Below are 25,618 nucleotides of genomic sequence, written 5' to 3' on the forward strand. Positions count from 1 at the left end.
AGTACCAGCAGCAGCCCCAGCAATGCTGGGTCTGTGCTGTCATCAGACCGCCCCAGGAGACCACATGCACGTGGCTCTGGACAGTCCCAACAGGGACCTGTGTCCAGTCAACAAACTCCCGCTTCTGATGACAGTACCTAGTCTGGCTTAGTACCAGATACGGTCCATAGCACCCCTGCCAGGCACAGGTACCATGTCAGTGCCCACAGACACTGATCTGTATGACCTGCCAGGTACAGTCTGTGGCTGTCCACAAACTCCAGTATATGGCAGCCAAGAGGTGGAACTGTGTGCATGCATACACACATGCGAAATGTTAACACCTAGGGCTACCACATACATGCACACACTGCACCAACAGTGCCCCACCCTGTACTGCTGTCCCTCACCAACACACATACACATACATGTCAACTGGTGGTATCAGTGGCAGACTCAGGCATACCTAATTCACACCCTGTGCATATGATGAAACTGTGCCACCTCCTGCTATCTCCAACATCAGTGCAGGAATAGGTAAACATGTTGCTGATGCACAGGGTGACTACATAGAAGTGTATTACTAGTATCATGTTGGTAACAGTACAGTCTGCTGATATGATTGTGTGTATATCCTGGCATGCCTGATGCAGTAACTGTATGACTGTCCTGAATTGTTATCTACACACATAGTAAGTACCATAGTGTAACAGCTGCACATTATTGCATACCGGTGGTAAGGATGTCAACAGATAGCCGCATACATAGGTAGCACAGGGGATAAGCTAATGCAAGTAGTGATACGCAAGATGGACATATACACTAATGGTGGCATATTGCCCACAACGACTTTGCAATGTGGGTGTCTGCGCATGCTGATATGTGTGCAGTACCAATTTAATTCAAATTACAATTAAATATGACATAATATCAGTTTTACCATGGACATCTGAGCTGTGCATTCCTGGGTACATGTTGATAGTGCCTGCATATTTGCACTGTTACCTACTTGAAGTGTTACCCCTTCTTTGTTGTACAATGGACTACTTCCAGACCTGCTTACTGCAGCTTTGTTTGCATGCATGTTTGCTTGAGGTTCCCTGGAACACTGATTCCATTTACAGAGCTTCTGTGGATTCCTAGTGACATCTGCATAGCGTACTATATGTATGTCAATCTTCCACCTGACAGAACATCACTGTCTGTCCTGTTCGCATGTACATTGCCTGTGACACATTGCATATGACTTACCTGGCATTTACCCACGTGTGCAGTCATATATGCCAGTGCTATGAAATCAGTAGCAGTACACCCACACATACTCACCTTCAGTATATTGCTCCCCATTGGCCCTATATGTTGGTAATCACCATGGCAATAACAATACTATGGTAGCATGTGCAAAGGTAACTTGTGAATCACCTCTATAGTACAGTTGTGGTTTATGTGAGTCATGTGGCAATGTCACAGCTGCCACATGTATTCAGTCAACCCTCTCCCCTGGCCAGGAACGTACAACACATGTGTGAGATGCCACCACATAGCCAATCTGGGGACTGAGCACTCTGAACCCAGTACTGCCATACCCTGTCAGGTGGCATGACATAATACAGTGACTACAATACCAGTCTGACATAGACCCGCACTGACAGCCATCCGAACACACTGGGGCATACTTGGAGACTCAGAATAGCATCCTGCCTGAGCATCACACACCTCCGCAGCTGGCACACAGGCATATGTTAAGTCAGAACAGAGCACATGCCACACATGGCAAACACATCCCATGTGCCACACACTCACAGCCTGTTGGGCTACACAACACACCTGCTACAGATGTGTCAGGTACCTCTCTTGGCCGCTGCAGTGGGGTTCCTCTCAACAGGCTGTACATGGTGAAGGTCACAGTGATATGCCCGTGGGTCACTATGGTCCACCACAAAACACATGCATGCAGGTCAGTCAGAGGCATGGACACATATGACTCAGTCATTGTCCATGCCACTATGGATGACCTGAGACATACCTCCCTGGACTACATGATAGGGAACATAGAAGGGCTCTCTCAGCATGTGGCACGGGCCAGTATGAGCCTGACCTTGGTTGCCATCATACCCTCACCAGGTATGCTACCACAATATGTAGGAAGGGTGTTCTATGTCTACATTCTGCTCAATCTCCAATGTCATTTATAGGGCATCCAATGGCTGTCAACGTGTGCTTACATGCTAGGGTAGCCACAATGATTTGCGAGGGGCAGCTTGCACCTGACACCCATGGGCCATTGTATATTGGCAAAGCCCCTTGATACACACATAGTGCCTTTTGCTGCAGGACATGGATTACATAGCCACCTCTGCGGGTAGCACACAGGATAGGACACTAACAGTAATGCTACACAACACCAGCAGTGTACACCACAAGATGCATGCACTGGACACTGTGCTCAACATGGTAAACTGCAATATCTGTGCAGTAACAGATTCCTGATTCACGGCTCACAGGTGCAACCCATCACTGCCAGGTTATACCTCATACCATGCATGTCGTCCCCTACACATGTAACACACATGGACAGGGGGGTGGTATCTCAAGGCACCACAGATACACACACCTCCAGGTTGTTGGCACAGCACAAAGCATCAGGGCCTATCCATGAGCAGCTAACAGTGTGTTGGACTGCCTTCTGGTTCATAGCCTGGCACACACAACCCTCCCATACACAGGAAACCCACCTGTCCTCCCTAACAACACTGGCAATATGACAGTCTCTAGATATGTCTTTATATGGTTGGACTGCATCCAGCCGAACATTGTGTGTGAGCATTAATGTAGCTACAACACACTAGCTGAAAGGTTCCCAGCATGTAGTCACTGAATTGCAGTAGAACAACATGTTACCACTCCCACAACAGGTGGGAACATGCAGCACCTGTTCATCAACTACATGTAGACTATATGGCCCAGACCAGATGTGTATCCCCTACTGTTAGGATTATACCATATACAACTCATACTGTATATACACATACCACATGCGGCCCCTGCACAGTAAGACACAGTCATAATGTTATGCATTGCAAATACCATTTATCCACTTGAGGCACGTGTCAGACATAGTAACTACTGAAGGTCACAGGTATATATGTGTATGTGTCACACACATACATCATGTGTGCATTGCCATTGCTGGTTTAAGCAATGTCATGCATTGTTATGAACAACCCACACATGGTCATATTGTGTGACACAACCACACATGGCAGTTGTGGGTTTCCAAAACATACCTATCTGTGCTCTGACAGTGGTTATAGACCCAGTAGCGGAGCACACTATTGGCATTACTGAGCAATTAGCTCTGTTTGGCTGTACTGATAGTGTGGTGACATCACCTGTGTTTACTGGGGGAATATGCAGCATCTGGTGTATTGTAGTATTTGCCAAAAGGAGCTGTTCTCTCACACTTGCAATTACACACACCCTTCTACCCACCCACACACACACTTATTATTTGCAAGATTCATACCCCTACCTAACTATGTCATGACACGTGAAAGAGACGCATTAGCGAAGCACACTATTCGGATTACTAGGAAGTTCCTCTTCTCCGGCTGTACTTATAGGGTGCTGACATCATCAGTGTTTGGAAAGGGGAATGTGCATCATGTAGTGTGTTCTCCTGATTGCCAAAAAGCACATGTCTTTCATACAGGATTACACACACAAACTCCCCTCATCTAAACACACACACTTGCCATGTGCAGGATTCAAAACCCTACCTAACTATGCTAAGGCACTCGAGAGAGACGCATTAGCAGAGTGTGCTATTCGGATTACTGGAAAGCTTTTCTTCGCCAGCTGTACTTATATGGTGCAGACATCATCAGTGTTTGGAAAGGGTAATGTTCATCATGTAGTGTGTTCTCCTAATTGCCAAAATGCACATATCTTTCATATAGTCTTGCCAGCACACACACTCCCCTTATCCACACACTTGCCATTTGCAGGAGTCAAACCCCTACCAAGCTATGTTATGACACTTGAGAGAGACGCAGGAGCGGAGCACGCTATTCGCATTACTGGAAGGTTTCCCTTCTCCTGCTGTACTTATAGGGTGCTGACATCATCAGTGTTTGGAAAGGGGAATGCGCATCCTGTAGAGTGTTTTCCCAGTTGCCAAAAGGGACATTTCCCTCACACAGACTTGCACACACAATAACCCCACTCACCCACACACACTGAGCATTTGCATGGTTCAAACTCCTACCGAACTATATTATGACACTCGAGGGAGATGCATTAGCAGAGCGCACTATCCGAATTACTGGGCATCTGTTCTGCACCTGCAGTATTTATAGGGTGCTGACATCTTTATTTCTACAGAGGTATGTACATCTAGTACTACCTGTCAGGTGGGGGATAGCATATATATGCATTTGCAGCCACCTACTTCAGGGTCAGATATGCACATCGCACTGGCAGGTTATGTTCTATACCATGCTTCGTGACCACAGGACCTGTAACATACAACACAACCAGTCCAGAACACCCCTCCCACATCCAGAACACACACTTTGCTTCCCTGGGAACAGTGCCGGGATATGCAGGTGTTCACATACACCATTCCAGTTGTTAACATCAGGTACAGGCATATTGTGTGTGGGAACTACTCAGGCCTCTACATTACCCTACAGCCACTACAATTTGTGGGTCCATGTGCTAAGGCAGAACCACTCACCACAGCCACATGGGGGAATACATATTGCACCTGTCCATCTGCAACATGTGTACTCACTGTTCCACACCAGAGGTAGACCGCCATTGTTGATATCTGACCATACCCACCTTTCCCTGGACATCCATATCCCACCCCCACCCCCAGGCAAGGTTGTCACTGAAAACAAACTGTATTTAGCACAAGCAGACTCTACACTTGTGAAGACTGGGGTGGACGACTTCAAGGGACCCATGCTGGGAGACTATACTGGCCACTCTGCATAATCCTTGACAATTGCATTCTATGAGCATGTGTAAGGTTTGCATTGCTCATGCTATCCCACATATACCCATGACTGCTCCACAACAGGACACCTGTCAGGTGTACACCAGCCATATATGAGCTGTCCAACAGACAGAGTGAGCTAATACATTGCAGAGCTGTAGCCCACAGAGGGGAGGACATCTCTGAACAGTACCGGCATGACACTTCAATCCCACATAATCATCACAACACAGTGTTGACAGTGAAATTGTCCAGACAATGCAGATAGGGCTCCCCTCAGTCTGTTATTGATGCCCACTTACTGTTAGAGGTCTTCAGCAACCCTCTTCCAGCACACACCAACAACATGGATGTGGCTTAGCACAGTCAAACCCTGGGATCTCCACTGTGTCCCTGCTTGACAGAGGCACAGCACACTAGCTTCACACGATGCCTTATGTGACCTACTTTACAGTGGCACAGTAGCCTACTGTACTGGGGATGCAGATGCCAAGCACACTCTGGCTAAGCTGTCATTCCCTAGGGCAAACAGCCTAGTATTGACCTCTACACCCATATGTTTAATTGTCAGATGCACAATATTTGTTGCTGATAAACTGTTTGCAGGTCTTATTGCCATAGCATTCCCTGTTTCTATGAACAACTTGTGTATCTGTGGAAGATGTTTGAATATGAGGGGGATCCACTATATCACTTATGTCTCTATAGTGATTTACTGTGTGCACTGGGCAGATTGCTGTGATGTGGTTGGTTCCTGGAATGACACGTACAAATACCAGATATGTGTGGCCAGCTGCTAAACAGAGATATGGCCTAAGTGTGTGAGCATGCCCAGTTCAGCCTTTCCATGGCATGTTGTCTGACATTTGCCTCATTTATCAAAGTGTGCGAGCATGCCCAGTGTGAGCATTCCATATGTTGAACTCTGCAGTCCAACACATATTTGGGTGAGTGTGAACTTCAACAATATCTCACATTTATGGTTGTGTGTTGGGTGTCATGTTGTGTACTTACTGGCCAACTGCTTCGTGTCTGAACACAACAGGGATTATACTGTACCGGCAGGGATTGCATGGGTATACTTTGCATACAGTTGTCAACATCCTTTCATACTGACCTAACACTGTAGAACCGTATAGTGTACTGGTTCAGTACTTTCACTGTGGTGGATAGTATCCTGGGCTTTAGTCCTATCACTGCTTCATAGTGAGCACAACAGACTGTGTAGGGGTGAGTTGTGCACATATGACCATGTTGCATTATGTTCAGATATGGACTACCTAAACCAGGCTTGTCCAACATTGGTAGTGTATTCCACAACATAGGTGGACATTGGCAAACACTAGCGATGTGCCCTAGGCCATTTCTAATGCTAGTCAGAGAGTGTGTTTGTCCTTTGACACACATTGTAACTCGAGTTTGCCATGACATATGTCATGGTTAGTATACTGTGCCTCTGTCTACCTGTGACATAACAGTGATACCCAGGGTAAACCTACCATCTCCCATCCACTCATCAAGATTCCTCTTGAGGAGTGTTGATGGGTGACTCTCTGGCTAACCTGTACTGGGAGTTTACTCAAGAGTGGGGGTGGCTTCTATGTTATGGATCATTCAGTACAGCTTGTCCTATGTATGTCAGTGCTGGGGTTCAGGTCTCTCATGTGCATAGCTCACTGCCATTCACATTGTACAAGGTGCAGCATGTTCATTGATTCCAGCTTGGACATAGCTTTATACATCAGGCACAGCTTGCCTCTGGGTAGGCAGTATGGCAGTGTGTGGAGCTGCAGTTTGTTTAATCAGGCATCACATGGCATTTGTTCAAGCTCTTTGCTACTCCTGGTGAGGTACTGTTGTGGACTTTACAGTTGATGGAGGTGTCTGCTGAGGAACATCCCACAAGGGCTATTGTAGTCAATTGTAACGCTGATGAAGGATGACTGCAGAGCCACAGTGACCTCCCCTTATCTAGATCTGACAACCTTCATGATTAGGTGGGTATATGGTATGTTTCTGTGAACACTACAGCCACATGTTTGTCCAATGCAGGATATCTATCACCTTGTGTCCCCAGGTCTCTCATTACATGTTAGGTACGTAATGGGTTAACACCTGTGTGGTAATTGGTGGGCACTTACTGTATATCCACGGTGGTGGACTATACACATTTCTGCAATTAGCTTGCTGACATGGCTATGGCACCAGTTGTCTGTTTCTATGTGGCCCTTTTGTGGGATGCTTGTGTCAGCTGGGGGTCAGATATGGTGGGCAGTTTGTACTCCTCTGCATACATGTTCAGTTACAGTCCTTCCATGTTGGCCTTTACCTATGGGACATATATACGGAACGAGGGAGGTCCCAGGACCAAGCCTTGTGGGATGCCACTTATATCTGGTTTGTAGTCTGACATGGATGCAGCATATCTGACCATGTCAGTTCTGTCCTTGGTCTGGTTTGCAACCCCTCTAATGACATAGGGGTTTATATTTAAGCTGGTGTACATATCCATACGGAACACATAGGGTATTGTATGGAAGCATTTGCAAGGTCCACCTACACTGTGTGGACCACATTGCCCTCATCAATGACCTTAATGACTGTTTCAAATGGGTCAAACATGTTTAGGGGCAGGATCTACACTTACAGCAGCCACACTGGGTAGGGTCCGGTGTCAGTAGTTCCCCGATAGCTTTATGTCTGCTGTACATGCTGATCCTTTCCATAGCTGTGCAGACCAAGCTTGTCAGGATCCTGGGGTGGTAGTTTACAGTATCCATTCAGGCACCACCTTTGATGAGGAGGACCACTATTGTTGTACACTGCTCTTTGGGTACATATCCTGTGGTAAGGCTGACATTGAGCAGTAGTGTGATTTGGCATTCCATTCTTCTTAGAGTCCATGTTGGACTCAGCCCAGGACAGCATCTCATACCTTTGCTGCTGTGTGTTTTGCTTTGTAGATGCTGGCTGTTACCTCAGCATCTGCAATGTCAGGGGACCAGCAGTCTGCTGGGATAGATATTTTGCATTCTGGGGGGTTGGGTTTGCACTGCCCCTGTCAGGTTGTATGTTGACTATATGTGTGTGTGTTTGGTATGTTGTTGGTAGTATTTGTGTGATTCAGAGCATATCTGTGAATTCCAAACATGGTTCCTACCATCAGTTGAGTAAGCCTTGTGATTATTCTTAGTGTCCTGTACAATTTGTATCTTCATACGTTCATAGGTTCATACTAGGCTATCCACCCTAGGGCATTTGTAAGCCTAGCCAGAGTGTGTGTGTCTTTCGCCACCCCTTGCTATGTGGATAGTATGGCCATTTATGATTTACTTTACTGTGTCTCTGTCTGGACGTGACACAGTGAAGAACCCCAGTGTACATCTATGATCATCCATCCACTTGGCAATATTCCTGTTGAGGGGTGTCAGTGAAGGGCTCTGCCTAACATGGAGTGGGATCCTGTTCCAGGGTGTGGGGAGCCTCTGGGTTATGTATCTGTCCCTCCAGCACATCCTATTTCATTATGTGTTGAGGTTGACATCTGTCACTCTCACAGCTCCAATGGCTTTGATTTTCCTGGGGTGGAGCATGTCCATTACTCCTGTGTTGGACATGGACTTGTACAACAGACATGCAATGCCTCTGTGTAGGCAGTATGTGACTGCATTCAGCTGGGGTGTCTACAGCCAGGCAGCATATGACATATATTTGAGACCCTTTATCCTCTTGGTGAGGTCCTTTGAGGTCTTTCTAACTGCTGCAGGTGTCAGGTAAGGTACATCCCATATGAGTCATTGTACTAGATTATGGGTCTGATATGAGAACAGTACAGGGGCACAATGACCTCTGTTGATGTAGATGTGAATCCTTTCATGATACGGTGTCCAATATAGACAGTCTTCCTAGCCACATTGGCAATGTGAGTGTCACATACCAGGTTACTGTCCACTTGTGTCCCTAGGTCCCTGATTACTCCTTGCATACATATTGGTTTACCACCTATGTGGTAATTTGTGAGTACCTTGTTTGGTATTTGGTGGGACATTCATACTCTCCAGTGTCTTCAGGACGTCTGGGTGGGGTTCCTGTGTGTGAGAGTGTGGTCTGTAGCATGCTGCAGACTGTACAGCAGTTTTGACTGCAGTTAGGTGCACATGGGTGGTCTCCGCTGCTTCATGCATTGTCAGTTACCTGGACGTTTGGGTGTCTGTCCTGCATATGGATACTCCCCCTCCTTTGATGTTTTGGTCCAGGTTTTGGGGCCACAACGCATGATATGAGGTATAAGTGCTGGTGTGCTGTCAGTAGGCTTGCAGCAGGTTTCTGTCACTGCACAGACATCGATGTTCTCCATACTGGGAAGGGCTTTAGGATCATGCATATTGCGGTTTACAGATCTGGCATTGGTCAGCATTACCCTTATGTTTCTTACCACTTATGTTTTATAGGGTGGTGGGTTAGTCTTTTCAGCCTTGCCTACGTACGGCTCTATGGAGGTGGCAAAAGCCTTATCCAATATCCAGATGCCCAGGGGTAACAGGTGCAAGCCATCCCTGGAACAGCAGCATGGCTTGTCATGCATGACATCTCATGCAGACAGACATTAGATCCTCTTGGACTGGCAGCTGTAATTGTGCCACCTGTTAAAGCTGATCATTCTGTGTTTGTACTGCGGCATCATTCTTGGTGAGGGTAGGATGCTGCAAATGGCCAGTGTCATACCGGCCTGGAGTACATACTCAGAGAGTTCATCCATGTGTCTTTTCATGTAGCCCAAGGAGGTACATCTCAGGTCATTCACATCAGCATGGACAATGACTGTATCATATTTCTACTTGCTTTTTGATGACCTGTGTACTTGTGTTATGTGGCGTATTGTAGCAGCCTACAGGCAGCTTACTGTACCCTTTCCCTTGTTCAGTCTGGTGAGTGGGACAGCAGTGTGTCTGCCTATAGAGACACCTATTACAACTGTATCAGGTATGTTGTTTCTCCTCCTGGCCTGTGACTGTTTGGCACACCAGCGTTGTGTACTATGTGTTGCATGTGCTATGTTTGGAGGTTGTGGTTGCTTGGGGGTCTGCTTTGGAGGCCTCTGTTGTTGTGGTGTGTTTGTAATTAGGGCCTCCGGGAATGTTTTTCTGTGTTTATGTGTTTGGTTTACAGTTGTGTTAGGTCTATGTGGGACTGGGTTTGTGGTGTGTGTGGTTACCTTCTCGTCCTGACTAGTTTTGACAGTACTGAGTTGGGGGAGCTCAGCCTCCGGTTTGGATAAATGGTTGCATCTATCACATATATTTGTATTTATTGGGGGGAGTTGAGGGTTGTCTGTGTACTTGGGGCAGGTGTAACATTGCCTCAGGATTCACAGATTCTATTTGTTGTAGCTGGCCTTAGTGGATTGTATGTGTGGACATATTTTATTGCCATACTACTGATCAGTGATTACTTCCCTTTTTATGTTTGCTCTATCATGTAGTAGCTTCCTCATTCTCTTGCATGGTTTTGTAATGGCTGGAGTCCAGCATGCCAGATGCCTGCGTGTATCGCATTGTGTCTTGTTGTTATTTGTGATTGCATAATCCAAGCATTCCTGGCTGTGTTCATGGAATGCCTGTATAACAGGTTCTGCGGTGTGTCCCATATTTTGCACCTGCACAGGGCCTTTAATGGATTCCACATCAGTTTGGAGGGGTGCAACTTATGCTTTACACATGTTTTTCACTGTGGTTTTCTGGCCAGGGAGTGTGGTCAGGATGTGTATATCAAGTGTGATTACTCTATGGTCTGGTCTTACCAGTGAGGGATACACTTCTCATCTTGCCATCCAGTACCCATGTTGCTGATTATCACATCCAGTATGCTTACCCCTCTTGTGGGAGTGGTACGTTGTTCCTGGGCATTTTGGTTTATGGATTCTAGGAACATTTCTTCTACAGTGTTGGCGTTAGTATAATGTTCCCAGTGTATGTCTGGGTATTTTCAGTCAACCAATATAATGTGGTTTGGGGGGCTTGATATATTCATGTATTCCAACATAGGCCAGGTGCAGTTCCTGGTGTTAGGACAGTAGTCTGTAGCAGGCTATATACTGGGAGGCGGTTTTAGCCACTTGTACTTGACCATGGCTAGTCCATGCTGCTTCTTGTTGTGGTACCAACATGGGGGTGTGGTTATCCTTGACAATTGTTGCTAGTCACCCACCTTTTGTAGCTTGTTCCATGTTTTGAGGCTGTACAGCACAGTATCAGGTATAACCTGGTAGTGTTATGGTGCTGATGTGAGCCTTGACCCAGTTTTCTGTTACAGGACAGATATCAACATTCTCCATACTGTGTGCGTTTACACTGCACGCATCTTGCTGTTTAGACTTCTGGCATTGGGTAGCATTACATCTAGGTTCTTATCCCATGTGGTACCTATGAAGGTGGGTTTGTGTTTTGAGACTTACCTATTCAGAGCACGCTGTGGGTACTGACAGCCTTTGCCAGTATCCATGAGGCCTGGACTGATAGGTGCACACCACCCCTAGCAGGTGGTGCATCATGTCATGCACAGCATGTCATCCCAGGCTGGAACACATTGGCTCCCCTTTGACTAACTGCATTACTTCAGCCAATTATTGCAATTGATCATCCCATCATCATATTGTTGCTTCATGCTTGATGAGGGTGGATGTTAGTCAGGGTCCTCAGGTGTGCATATAGTACATGGTGTTACATTACTTAACACATGGCATTCATGCCTCAGGTGGTGCTGCAGGGCTGCCTCTGTCGGATGCACATATTACACTCCCTGTACATGTTTGAGAGCAGGTCATGTCATTTTAGGCATCCCTGTTATTATTTGAGTGAGTCAGAGAGGGGTATCATTCCCAGGGTTCCTACTGAGCCAGTGCATGTGCTATGCGTTGCCTCTTTGCCAAGGCCAGGGCATACTGGGCACACCTCCTTCTGCCTACTGGGGCAGGCTCAGGTTGTTCCTCCTCTGAGTCACGCTCTGCCTGTGATGGCCTTGGCAATGGTGGGGGGCTGTTTGGCCCGGCCCTATGCTGGTCCTGCTGCTGCTGTTTTCGCAAGATCATATCATGTAGCATAGCATATACCATGACAATTTGGGTACATGTAGTTGGTGAGTACTGCAAGGCTCCACCAGATGTGCTCCGACACTGGAACCATGACTTGAGCAGCCCAAACACATGCTCTATTACATTACGTGTTTGTGCATGTGCCTCATTATGGCATTCCTGTTCAGGTGTGTGTGCATTTCTGATGGGTGTCATCAGCCACGGCTCCAGTGCATAACCTGCAACCCCCACTAGGTGTCCATGTGGGATGTCCCCATTGGCAAATGTCTGGTACAGCTGCGTCAAATGCCAGATGTGGGAATCATGGTAGCTCCCAGGGCAGCCAGCCCACACATTCATTATTATGCCCTGGGCATCACACACAACCTGGCAGCTGATGGAGAGGAAGCCCTTGTGTTTAATGTAGGCCCTACCCCGCTCACCGGCTGGTGCTTTGATGCGTATGTGCGTGCAGTCTATTGCACCCACTACCTCAGGGTATTCCGCTATTTGCTGGAAGAGACGCATATTGCTAGCCAACACCTCACGTGCATTGGGGAAATATACATAATCACCGATATGTGCTGACATGGCATCCAGGAACTGGTGCAGTACCCTGGAGGCTGATGCCTGTGATATCCCCATCATATCACCAGTTGGTCTCTGGAAGGTACCTGTTGCTAGTATTCTTAGGCCAACACATACCTTGGTTTCCACTGGGAGGGGTTCCCCTCTGTTTGTTCTGTGTGTGAGGCGTGGCCTGCACAGCTCGACAATTTGCTGCAGGAGGTCTCTGTCCACTCTATAGCACTCTACTATCTCCAGCTCATGTAACCCGTGGTAGGTGACCCTAGGCCTGTACACTCTTCTCCGTCTCCTCACTGTGGGTTGTCTGGCACCATCTGCATTGTCACCACCCTCAGCAAGTCACCTATGTCTCCTTATGACAGCTATGGCAGCCCCTAGCATTTCTGCTCTGAGTTCAGCTTTTTCAGTTTTCACTTCTAATAGCTTACTCCTGTCTTGCAGTGTCTCTTGAGAGATACATCCTGCACTGCTGTTTGCAGAGTTTTAAGTGCTTGGCTGAGCTACTATTCTGCCTGTGTAATTTCCTGCTTCTAATTGTTTTCACCTGCTAGCTCCAGCAGTATTCCCTGCTAGCTTCCTACTAATTCCGTTGCTTCCTTTTTCCTTTATGTTTCCTCAGGGGGGAGCAATGTGCATACCACCGAAAACACGCTCACAGTGGCTTACATGAGCGCACACATGCTTACACGGTTCAGAATCTGCTTATTTGGGTTAAAACGCATGCACACCAGCACAAACAGTGTTACAACTCTGCCAACAGGCTCCCACATGCTCAGTCTGCCCTACACGTGCGCACACTGTCCTACCCGCGCCTCATGGCGCGCACACATGTGCATGCACGCCCAGCAAGAAACTTTGGTGTAAGTAACAGTGTACACCTTCCATTTCTTGACTTTCCCATGCTTATCTTGTGGCACTCCTCTTTCCATGATCTGTGTCTGTCATCTGTCATTTAACACTGACCTCCAATGAACTGCATTTCTTTCTACCATTCCCCCCCTGTGATGTCAACTATCTCCTACTCTATTCCTCCCCCTTATGTATCTCTTACACTACTCAGAATGTGCTCATTTGCTATGTGACAGTGGGATTCAGTATCCTAACCCTCATTTACATCAGATTGCCTACTAATGCTTAGTTACATGTCTTAGACTCAGCTTCCCCCCTTAGCAACCACTAAACGGTGACCATGTTGTTTTTGGTCTGCTGGTCCCTGCATTGTAATTCCATGTATTGCATAAAACCCACATTTGTGGGTTTATAACCTTCATTTATATCATTTATATGTTTTATACAGCACAAGCCATTTGCGCGGGGCTGCGCTGCGTTTAAACATCGGCGATCGCCGAAAAAAAACTTATATTTTTTTAATATTTGGATCAGGGTACCTTGCCAATGGCCACATATTTGGCCATTGGCATGATGCCTGACACATATGCACCCTTTATTTGGAGCTGACATGGCTCCATTGTGATTTTTGCAGAAACGTACTCAGTTGTCAACTGATTACATTTCTGCATCTAAAACGGCTCTTACACGGGCTGCTTTCTGTTTCGTGGATTGCTACTCTACCTCATTTGCATGCCTTTTGGCTGCAAGTGTGGTATTTAGTATATCCACGCCCAGTCCGTGTAAAAGACATTTTAACTGGTCTCTTACATGGAGTTTCGGGCTGTTCCTGGATCACGAGGCTTGCATGGAGTCTTACACGTCTCTTACACTCCGTGCAAGCCTTCGTGAATCCTGCCCATAGTGTTTCCATTTGGTTAGATTTGTCTTGAGGGTTATGAAGTTTTGATTTCTCACCATTGAATTTCTTTATATACATCTAGTATATATTTAGGATATATGCCTTATCCAGGTTTAACTATCGTTATAGTTGCCTTCTTTTCTTTTCCTTTTTTAGTGTTTATAAGGGTTTATATGTTATATATATATATATATATATATATATATATATATATATATATATATATATATATATATATATATGTGTGTATATTTATTTTGGATATATTATGTTTAAACATGTTTAAATTTGATTATTATTGGGTGAAGGCAATATGTATGTATATATCTTTAAATGCAGTTCTGTTTTTTGCCTTGTCCTCTATTCAAACTGAGGATGCCAGAGGGTGAAAGCGGATACCAGTCTGTTGTTGCATTGTATTCTGCTGCCGTTTTTCCACTGCCTTGAGGGTGATAAACCAGTAAACTAGAGCTATTTAGCTCTTGGATTAAATGTCTCCAGACTCATTTTTTTTGCCTGTTATAGTAATATCTATATTATGAAGCTTTGTTGTGTTGAGTGCTGTTTTTTCTTGTTTGGTGGTATATATATATATATATATAAGTTCAGGGAATGTGGGGAGCTTGCCCACCTTTTCAAGGAGGGTGTATAGGGGGATTGCCTCCTTCAAAAAACAAGTTTAAACTAAAGAGATTAGCTGTTCTCCCGTAGTTTGTCTTTTTTTTTTTTTTTTTGCTTGTTGGCAGTTGACATTTTGAGTGCTGACATTTCAATAGGTAGCTACAAATACAACAGAGATGGGAAAATATAATTTACAAAAACATTTGTTCATAGGTTCATAGGTTCATAGGTTTATACTAGGCTATCTGCCCTATGGCATTTATAAGCCTAGCCCAAATTATTGTGGCTTATGCCACCCCTTATATGAAAAAATACTGTGCCCATTAGCTTGTTGTGCCTCTGTCCAGCAGTGACCCAGAGATGATTCCCGGGGTAAACCTACGATCTCCCATCCACAGGTCTAGATTTCTCTTGAACAGAGTCAGCGAGGTGCTCTGCCTCACATGGACAGGGATTTTATTCCACAGCATAGGGAGTCTCTGAGTGATAAATTTATCCCTCCAGCACGTCCTATTTATATCCATGCTAAGGTTTAAGTCGCTTGCTCTAGTGGTTTTGGTGGATTTGGATTTTTTGAGATGGAGCATGTCCATTAATTCCGGGTTGGACATGGCCTTGTATGTCAGGCACATGTCACCTCTGAGCAGACGGTATGCAACTGAATAGAGCTGGAGTTTCTTCAATCTGGCAGCATATGACAGATTTTGGAGTCCCTTTATCCTTTTGGTGAGGAACTTTTGGGGTCTCTCCAATTGCTGCAGATGTCTGGTGAGATACATCCCGAATGGGGCATTGTACTCGATCATTGGTCTGATAAGTGAAGAGTACAGGGGAACAATGACCTCACTAGATCTGGATGTGAATCCCTTCATGATCAGGTGGGCAATGTAGAAGGTCTTTCTAACCACTTTAGCAATGTGAGTGTCAAAGAAAGGCCACTGTCAACCTGGGTCCCCAGGTCCCTGATAACCTCTTCTGTGCTTAGTGGATTGCCACCTATATGGTAGCTTGGGGTTACCTTGTTTTTCCCGAAGGGTATGACTATACATTTTATGGCGTTTAACTTCAGGCCATGGCTCTGGCACCAGCTATCTGTTTCCATGAGTCCCTTCTGAAGGATATCCGTGTCCGATGCACTTTCCACTATGGCGCCCAGTTTGCAGTCATCTGCAAACTTTGTCAGCCAAAGTCCTCCCATGTTGGCCTGTACTTCTGAGAAGTAGATGCCAAACAATAGGGGGCCTAGGACCGAGCCCTGTGGGACACCACTTGTGACCGGCTTGGAGTCTGACACAGCGCCAGCAACTCTAACCCTGTGGGTTCTGTCCTTAAGCCAGTTTGCAACCCATCTTGTGACATATGGGTTTACATTTAAGCTGGTAAGTTTTTCTACAATACCCGAGTGGTGTTTTGTGTCGAAAGCCTTTGCAAGATCAAGGTAGGCTGTATGGACTGCCTTTCCCTCATCAATGGCCTTGGTGACTATTTCGAAGAAGTCGACCAAGTTCAAAAGGCATGATCTTCCCTTGACAAAGCCAAACTGGGTCGGGTCCAATGTCTGCAAGTCCCCTATATCTTTGTTTATGAGCTCCATTATGATCCTCTCCATAGCTTTGCAGACTAGACTTGTTAAGCTTATGGGGCGGTAATTACCAGGGTCCGTAGAGGCGCCACCTTTGTGGAGTGGGACCACAGTTGCCGTACGCCACTCCTTGGGCACGTATCCTTTGGTAAGGCTGAGATTAAACAGCTGCCTTATGTGCGGGTTTAATTCCTCATTTAGCTCGTGTAGCACACAGCTGGGGACACCATCCGGTCCCATTGATGCTGTGTTTTTAGCTTTAGTGAGAGCAGCTTTCACCTGCGCATTTGAGATGTCCGGGAGGCTACACTCGGCTGGGATAGTTATCTCTCCTTTAGGGAGGGAGAGGGGGGTGAAGTTTGCACTGAACCTGTCTGCCAGTATGTTGGCAATGTCTGTGGGTTCAGTGATTTTTATATCATTTTGGACTAATTCTGAGCATATCTGTGAGTTTCCACCCAGGTTCCTAACATAGCTGAAAAAGGCCTTATGATTGTCCTTTGAATCCATGGCAATTTTTCTCTCAAAATTGGCCTTAGTTGATTTTATGAGTGCTCGTATTTTTTACTAATAATGATCAGGGTGACTTCCCTTTTATGGATTTTGTTCTATCATGTAATAGCTTTCTCCTCTTATTGTAAAGTTTGTTAATGGCTGGGGTCCACCAGACTAGACGTTTGCCCTTTGTGGAAAGAGTCTTGGTTTTATTTGGGATTGCCTGATCCATGCAGTCCTGGAGGTGTTCATAGAAGGCATTTGTAAGGGCTTCCGCAGCTTGGGTTGTGGTTTCCTCTGACTCAGGTGCCTTGAAGGATACCACACCAGTCTTGAGTAGTGTGAAGTTTGCTTTAGAGAAGTTCTTCACTATGGTCGTTTTTGTTTGGGGTGGGCGGAATGTGGATTTCCAGTGAGATTAGTTTATGATCAGATCTCACCAATGAGGATATACTTCGGTGTGGAGCATTTTGTCCCCATGTTTGTGACAATGAGATCTAGTATATTTTCTCCTCTCGTGGGAACAGTGACTAGCTGTTCCATGGCATTTGAATTTATGAACTCCAGGAACCGTTGGGCTAGAAAGTTAGGGCTTGAGTAATGTTCCCAGTCTATATTCGGGTAGTTGAAGTCACCCAATATGATGGTGTTTGGAGATACATTTATACCCTCCAGTGTCTTCAGGAAGGCTGTGTGGGGTTCCTGAGTTTGAGAGGGTGGCCTGTAGCATGCTACAATTTGTAGAGCAGTTTTGCCTATGGTTAGTTGCACCTGGATGGTTTCCAAAGCTTCATGCGTTGCCACCAACCTGGAGGTGTGAGTATCCTTTATGAATATGGATACACCCTCCTTTTGTGGAGTGGTCCGGGTTTTGGGGCGGGCATGATATGAGGTAAAACCTAATAGTGCCGTGGTGCTCTCAGGAGCCTTGAACCAGGTTTCAGTTACAGCACAGACATCGATGTTCTCCATACTGAGAAGGGCCTCGAGTGCGTGCATTTTGAGATTTAGACTTCTGGCATTGAGCAGCATTACCCTCAATTTCTTCCCATTTTGTTTTCTAGGGTGGTAGGTTTAGAATTTGAGCCTTGCCTAAAAAGGCACTATGGGGTGGCAAGAGCCTTAGCCAATATCCGGAATCCCAGGGTGACAGGTGCAAGCCGTCCCTTGCAGCAGTGGCTTGTCAAGCATGTCATCCCAGGCAGACAGACACTGGATCCCCTTTGAATGACACCAGACATTAAGCCAATTGTTAAAGCTGATCATCTTGTCTCTATATTGTGGCATCATTCTTGGTGAAGGAAGGATACTGCTCAGGGTTAGGGTCATACCTGCCTGGGCTACATAATCAGAGAGCTCCTCTATGTCTCTTTTCATGTAGACCAGGGAGGTACGTCTCAGGTCGTTCACACCAGCATGTACAATGACTGTGTCATATTTGTACTTGCCGTGGAGTGACCCGAGTGCTTGTGTTATGTGGCGGATTCTAGCCCGATAGGCAGCTTACTGTGACCCTCTCCTTGTTCAGCCTGGTGAGTGGGATGTCAGTGTGTCTGACTATGGAGTCACCTATGACAAGTATGTTTGGTGTTGTATTTGGCCTTAAGGGCTGTGACTGCTTTGCACACTGCTTTTGTGGTTTATGTGTTGCTTGTGGGGTGTCTTGAGGTAGCAGTTGTTTGGGTGTCTGCTTTGGAGGCCTCTGCTGTTTAGGTAAATTTTTACTCAGAGCCTCCGAGTATGTCTTTGTGTGTTTATGTGTTTGATTCAGTGGAGTGGTAGCATTATGTGAGGCTGGTTTTGTGGTGTGTGTAGTTGCCTTCTCCTCCTGTCTGGTCTTGCTCAGTAGAAAGAGGAAAAATAGCATTAACACAAATTTAAGAAAAGAAAGTCAGACTTATTTTGCTCTGTGCTACATGGTAAGGAAGATTTTTAAACCCCAAATACCTGACCCTACACAGTCTGCCTTTCTCAAGGGAAGGTATGTCAGTAAACTCTGGATGACTTCCCTGAGACAGCCAAAAAAGGCATGGATGATGGAAAGTTGGTGCACTCTGGCCACCTTGACTCGGCCAAAGCCTTACTCACTATTCCCTACTTGGCTATAGTACATGAACTCTGTCAACTAGGCAGCAATCCATATGTTACCAGATGGTAGCAAACTGGTTCATTGATAGGACCCACATAATCATAATAGGGATAGCCAAGTCAAGCATTACTCCTGTAATGAGTAGCATACCCCAGGGATTGTTCTGGGGGCCTCTGCTATATGGGATATACTACCCTGAGGTGCAGGCCAAAAACACTGGCCTATAGCTGACCAAGTTGGCAGATGACTGCAAACTGGGAACAGTCATCAATACCCAAAGTGATGTGGATGTCCTACAACAGGATCTCACTAAAACAAATGACTGCCGCCAGAAACATGACCTCAAGCTGAATGCCTGCAGATGCATCATCATCCCCTTCAGGGAGACTGAAGTCACCACATATTATCACATTAACAACAATGTCCTACATACACAATCAGTAGTGAGGCATTTGGCCACCCAGGTTGATAGCAACCTGAAGTCTGAGCATCATGTTGCTTCCACTGTACAGAAAGCTTCATAGATGGGCCAACATGAAAGTAAGGGTATCTCATCCAGGGACAAAGAGGTTCATAAGATCCATGTATTCTAACCATATAAGGCCAATTATTTTGTACAACACCCTCTTCAGCATATACCTCACAAAGCACATGCAGCAGCTGGGGAGACCACAGAGGTTCCTCACCGGGAAAATCCAGGACCCCAAACACCTACCCTAAACAGATAAACTAACAACACTGTTCCTGTACTCAGTTCCATAAAGACTCATTAGGAGTGACCTCTGTCTGGCAAACAAAGCAATCCAGACCCTGCCTTGATGGGACTGTTGCAGATCTGGAAGTCAAGGCCCACCCGATCAACCTGTAGGCCAGAATCAACCTGGTCTTTGATTTCAATAGGGCTTGTTGGTGTGACAGATACATGTCCCACAGACTCCCAAATCTGTGGAATACAGACCCTGTCCACATCAAGCCGAGTGCCTCAATACCCCATGTGAAGTGACTCCTATATAACTGCATGTGAAACAGAAAATACAGTCTTGTGATTCCACCTGTGTCCTTTATGGACAGGGGCTCTGAGTGCTGACATGTCTTAGCATGGGCTACACTCTCATCTGCAAGGGCACTGGTTCACGCATTACTCCATACTGCTCTGCCACTGAGATACCTGGAAAGTTCAAGTTACAGGCTTGCTGTTCTTGAACTGTTTTGTAAGTTTCTGTGAGGCCATTTTTCCTTGGACTAGAGGAAAGTCTCTCTGTTGATCAGTGGCAGTGAAAAACATTGAGCTGCTTCCCTGCCCCCCGTGGGAGTGGTTACTGACTTGAAACTGTAGTTTTATTGGCCAAAAGGGGTCATTTCCAAAACTCCTTCATCTTCCTCTTTTAAAACCTAGTTGCCTCATGGTTTTGACATCTTTTCAGGCTTGTTGGCTGTTGGTGAAGCACCCATCAAGAGGAGAAAACGCTGAGAGAAGAAAGGAGCCGCTTTTGAGATTTTAAGTATTTTTCCTCTGTTTATTTGATAAGTTTTTCTGCATAGCTGCCTAGTTTGAGCATTTTCTGGCTTGTTAAACTTGATTTCTGCATTAGTAGCTGTATTTAGAGCACAACCAAAAGCTGTTTACTGAATTTCCTGTTTGCACTTAATTTTAAAATCATTTTTTTCTCAAAATGTGCATATTTTCTGTCTTTGACCTAGCACTCTTGTGTGGGGTCATTTACTGCACTGTTATAACTTGATATTACTTGTGAACCTCTGCTATCTCTGAAAAAACAAAAACAAAAAAAATCTTGCTTTTTTCCCACTTTTCTGAGATTTAAAAAAGTTCAAGTTACAGGCTTGCTGTTCTTGAACTGTTTTGTAAGTTTCTGTGAGGCCATTTTTGCTTGGGCTAGAGGAAAGTCTCTCTGTTGATCAGTGGCAGTGAAAAACATTGAGCTGCTTCCCTGCCCCGTGGGAGTGGTTACTGACTTGAAACTGTAGTTTTATTGGCCAAAAGGGGTCATTTCCAAAACTCCTTTATCTTCCTCTCTTAAAACCTAGTTGCCTCGTGGTTTTGGCGTCTTTTCAGGCTTGTTGGCTGTTGGTGAAGCACCAACCAAGAGGAGAAAATGCTGAGAGAAGAAAGGAGCCACTTTTGATATTTTAAGTATTTTTCCTCTGTTTAATTGGGTCAATTCCTGGCTTTTTCCAGCCCCTGCTATCAAGCACGCTTTAGAGTGCTTTAGCACGATTTAGCACGGAGTTGCCACTAGAGCAGCATCGGGCAGCACTGGTTTAACAAGGTTAAACTTTTTCTGGCTCCATAAAGTCTGTTCTTCATTTTTTCCCTTAGAACTGCTCTACTAGTAATCTAAACAGTATATCCCTTAACTAAAAAGCGCAGCACTTGTTCCTAAAAGCTTTTACTTGTCTTAAAAGCATCTTCTTTTCAGGTTTAGCACTTCTGTATTATACAAAGTCCCTCACTAGCAAACCCCCCCCAGGAGTACCCACTTCCTTACTAAGTCCTCTCTTATTCAGTTACACCCCTAACTTCTAAATTTCTCTAGCATGTCGAAGGGCCAGATGCTGGCATCCTCTCCTGTCCAGTTGGTGAATTTGGGAATTTTGAGGCAATGTTACAATTGCCTCATGTACACTGACAACCCTCTCCTCCTCCCACATAACACAAATACTTGTGAGAGATGCAGCTATTTAGCCAAACTGGAGACTGAGCTCTCTCAACTCAGGACTGGCAAGACCAGACAGGAGGAGAAGGCAACTACGCACACCACAAAACCAGTCTCACATAAAGCTATCACAACAGTGAATCAAACACATAAACACACAAAGTCATACTCGGAGGCTCTGAGCAAAAATTTACCTAAACAGCAGAGGCCTCCAAAGCAGACATCCAAGCAACTGCCACCTCATGACATATCACAGGCAACACATAAACCACAAAATCAGTGTGCAAAGCAGTCACAGCCCTTAAGGCCAAATACAACACCAAACATGCTTGTCATAGGTGACTCCATAGTCAGACACACTGACGTCCCACTCACCAGGCTGAACAAGGAGAGGGTCACAGTAAGCTGCCTATCGGGCGCTAGAATCCGTCACATAACACAAGCACTCGGGTCACTCCACAGCAAGTACAAATATGACACAGTCATTGTCCATGCTGGTGTGAACGACCTGAGACGTACCTCCCTGGACTACTTGAAAAGAGACATAGAGGAGCTGTCTGATTATGTAGACCAGGCAGGTATGACCCTGACCCTGAGCAGTATCCTTCCTTCACCAAGAATGATGCCACAACATAGAGACAAGATGATCAGCTTTAACAATTGGCTTAATTTCTGGTGTCATTCAAAGGGGATCCAGTGTCTGTCTGCCTGGGATGACATGCTTGACAAGCCACGCTGCTTCACAAGGGACGGCTTGCACCTGTCACCCCGGGGATTCTGGATATTGGCTAAGGCTCTTGCCACCCCCATAGTGCCTTTTTTAGGCAAGGCTCAAATTCTAAACCTACCACCCTAGAAAACAAAATTGGGAAGAAACTAAGGGTAATGCTGCTCAATGCCAGAAGTCTAAATCTCAAAATGCACGCACTCAAGGCCCTTCTCAGTATGGAGAACATTGATGTCTGTGCTGTGACTGAAACCTAGTTCAAGGCTCCTGAGAGCACCCCGGCACTATCAGGTTTTACCTCATATCATGCGTTCCGGCCCCAAAACCTGGACCACACCACAAAAGGAGGGGGTGTATCCATATTCATCAAGGATACCCACACCTCCTGGTTGGTGGCAATGCACGAAGCATCGGAAACCATCCAGGTGCAATTAACCATAGGCAAAACTGCTCTACAATTTGTAGCATGCTACAGGCCACCCTCTCAAACTCAGGAACCCCACACAGCCTTCCTGAAGACACTGGAGGGTATAAATGTATCTCCAAACACCATTATATTGGGTGACTTCAACTACCTGAATATAGACTGGGAACATTACTCAAGCCCCAACTTTCTAGCCCAAAGATTCCTGGAGTTCATAAATTCAAATGCCATGGAACAACTAGTCACCATTCCCACAAGAGGAGAAAATATACTAGATCTCATCATCACAAACATGAGGACAAAATGCTCCACACCGGAAGTATATCCCTCATTGGTGAGATCAGATCACAAACTTATCTCACTGGAAATCCACATCCCGCCCCCACCCCAAACAAAAAAGACCACAGTGAAGAACTTCTCTAAAGCCAACTTCACACTACTCAAGACTGGTGTGGTATCCTTCAAGGCCCCTGAGCCAGTGGAAACCACAAGCCAAGCTGCGGAAGCCCTTACAAATGCCTTCTACGAACACCTCCAGGACTGCATGGATCAGGCAATCCCTAATAAAACCAAGACTCTTTCCACCAAGGGCAAACGTCCAGTCTGGTGGACCCCAGCCATAAACAAACTTTACAATAAGAGGAGAAAGCTGTTACATGATAGAGCAAAATCCATAAAAGAGAAGACACCCTTGATCATTATTAGTAAAAAAATACGAGCACTCATAAAATCATCCAAGGCCAACTTTGAGAGATAAATTGCAATAGATTCAAAAGACAATCATAAGGCCTTCTTCAGCTATGTTAGTAACCTGGGTGGAAACTCCCAGATATGCGCAGAATTAGTCCAAAATGATACAAAAATCACTGAACCCACAGACATTGCCAACATACTGGCAGACAGGTTAAGTGAAAACTTCACCCCCCTCTCCCCCCCAAAAGGAGAGATAACTATCCCAGCAGAGTGTAGCCTTCCAGACATCTCAAATGTGCAGGTGAAAGCTGCTCTCTCTAAAGCTAAAAACACAGCATCAATGGGACCAGATGGTGTCCCCGGCTGTGTGCTACATGAACTCAACGAGGAACTAAACCTGCATATAAGGCAGCTGTTTAATCTTAACCTTACCACAGGATACGTGCCCAAGGAGTGGCGTACGGCAACTGTGGTCCCACTCCACAAAGGCAGTACCTCTACGGACCCTGGTAATTACCGCCCCATAAGCTTAACAAGCCTGGTCTGCAAAGCTATGGAGAGGATCATAATGGAACTCATAAACAAAGACATAGGGGACTTGCAGACATTGGACCCGACCCAGTTTGGCTTTGTCAAGGGCAGATCATGCCTTTTGAACTTGGTCGATGTCTTCGAAACAGTCACCAAGGCCATTGATGAGGGAAAGGCAGTCCATACAGCCTACTTTGACCTTGCAAAAGCTTTCGACACAATACCCCACTCGGGTATTATAGAGAAACATACCAGCTTAAATGTAAACCCATATGTCACAAGATGGGTTGCAAACTGGCTAAAGGACAGAACCCACAGAGTTAGAGTTGCTGGCACCATGTCAGACTCCAAGCCAGTCACAAGTGGTGTCCCACAGGGCTCAGTCCTTGGCCCCCTGTTGTTCGGCATCTACTTCTCAGAAGTACAGGCAAACATAGGAGGACTATGGCTGACAAAGTTTGCAGATGACTGCAAACTGGGCGCCATAGTGGAAAGTACATTGGATACAGATATCCTTCAGTGGGGTCTCACGGAAACTGATAACTGGTGCCAGAACCATGGCCTGAAGTTAAATGCCAAAAAATGTATAGTCATACCCTTCGGGAAAAACAAAGTAACCCCAAGCTACCATATAGGTGGCAATCCATTAAGCACAGAAGAGGTTATCAGGGACCTGGGGACCCAGGTTGACAGTGGCCTTTCTTTTGACACTCACATTGCTAAAGTGGTTAGAAAGACCTTCTACATTGCCCACCTGATCATGAAGGGATTCACATCCAGATCAAGTGAGGTCATTGTTCCCCTGTACTCTTCACTTATCAGACCAATGATCGAGTACAATGCCCCATTCGGGATGTATCTCACCCGACACCTGCAGCAATTGGAGAGACCCCAAAAGTTCCTCACCAAAAGGAAAAGGGACTCCAAAATCTGTCATATGCTGCCAGACTGAAGAAACTCCAGCTCTATTCAGTCACATACCGCCTGCTCAGAGGTGACCTGTGCCTGACAAACAAGGCCATGTCCAACCCGGAATTAATGGACATGCTCCACCTCAAAAAATCCAAATCTACCAGATCCACTAGAGCAAGTGACTTAAACCTTAGCACGGATATAAATAGGACATGCTGGAGGGATAGATTTGTCACCCAGAGACTCCCTATGCTGTGGAATAAAATCCCGGTCCATGTGAGGCAGAGCACCTCGCTGGCTCTGTTCAAGAGAAATCTTGACCGGTGGATGGGAGATAATAGGTTTACCCCGGGAATCATCTCTGTGTCACTGCTGGACAGAGGCACAACAAACTAATGGGCACAGAACTTTGAGCTAGGCTTATAAATGCCTTAGGGCAGATAGCCTAGTATAAACCTATGAACCTATGAAATCACAGTGC

The sequence above is a fragment of the Protopterus annectens genome, chromosome 2.part1, assembly GCF_019279795.1.
Source record: "Protopterus annectens isolate FY-2018-M chromosome 2.part1, PAN1.0, whole genome shotgun sequence".
Lineage (NCBI taxonomy): Eukaryota > Metazoa > Chordata > Ceratodontiformes > Protopteridae > Protopterus > Protopterus annectens.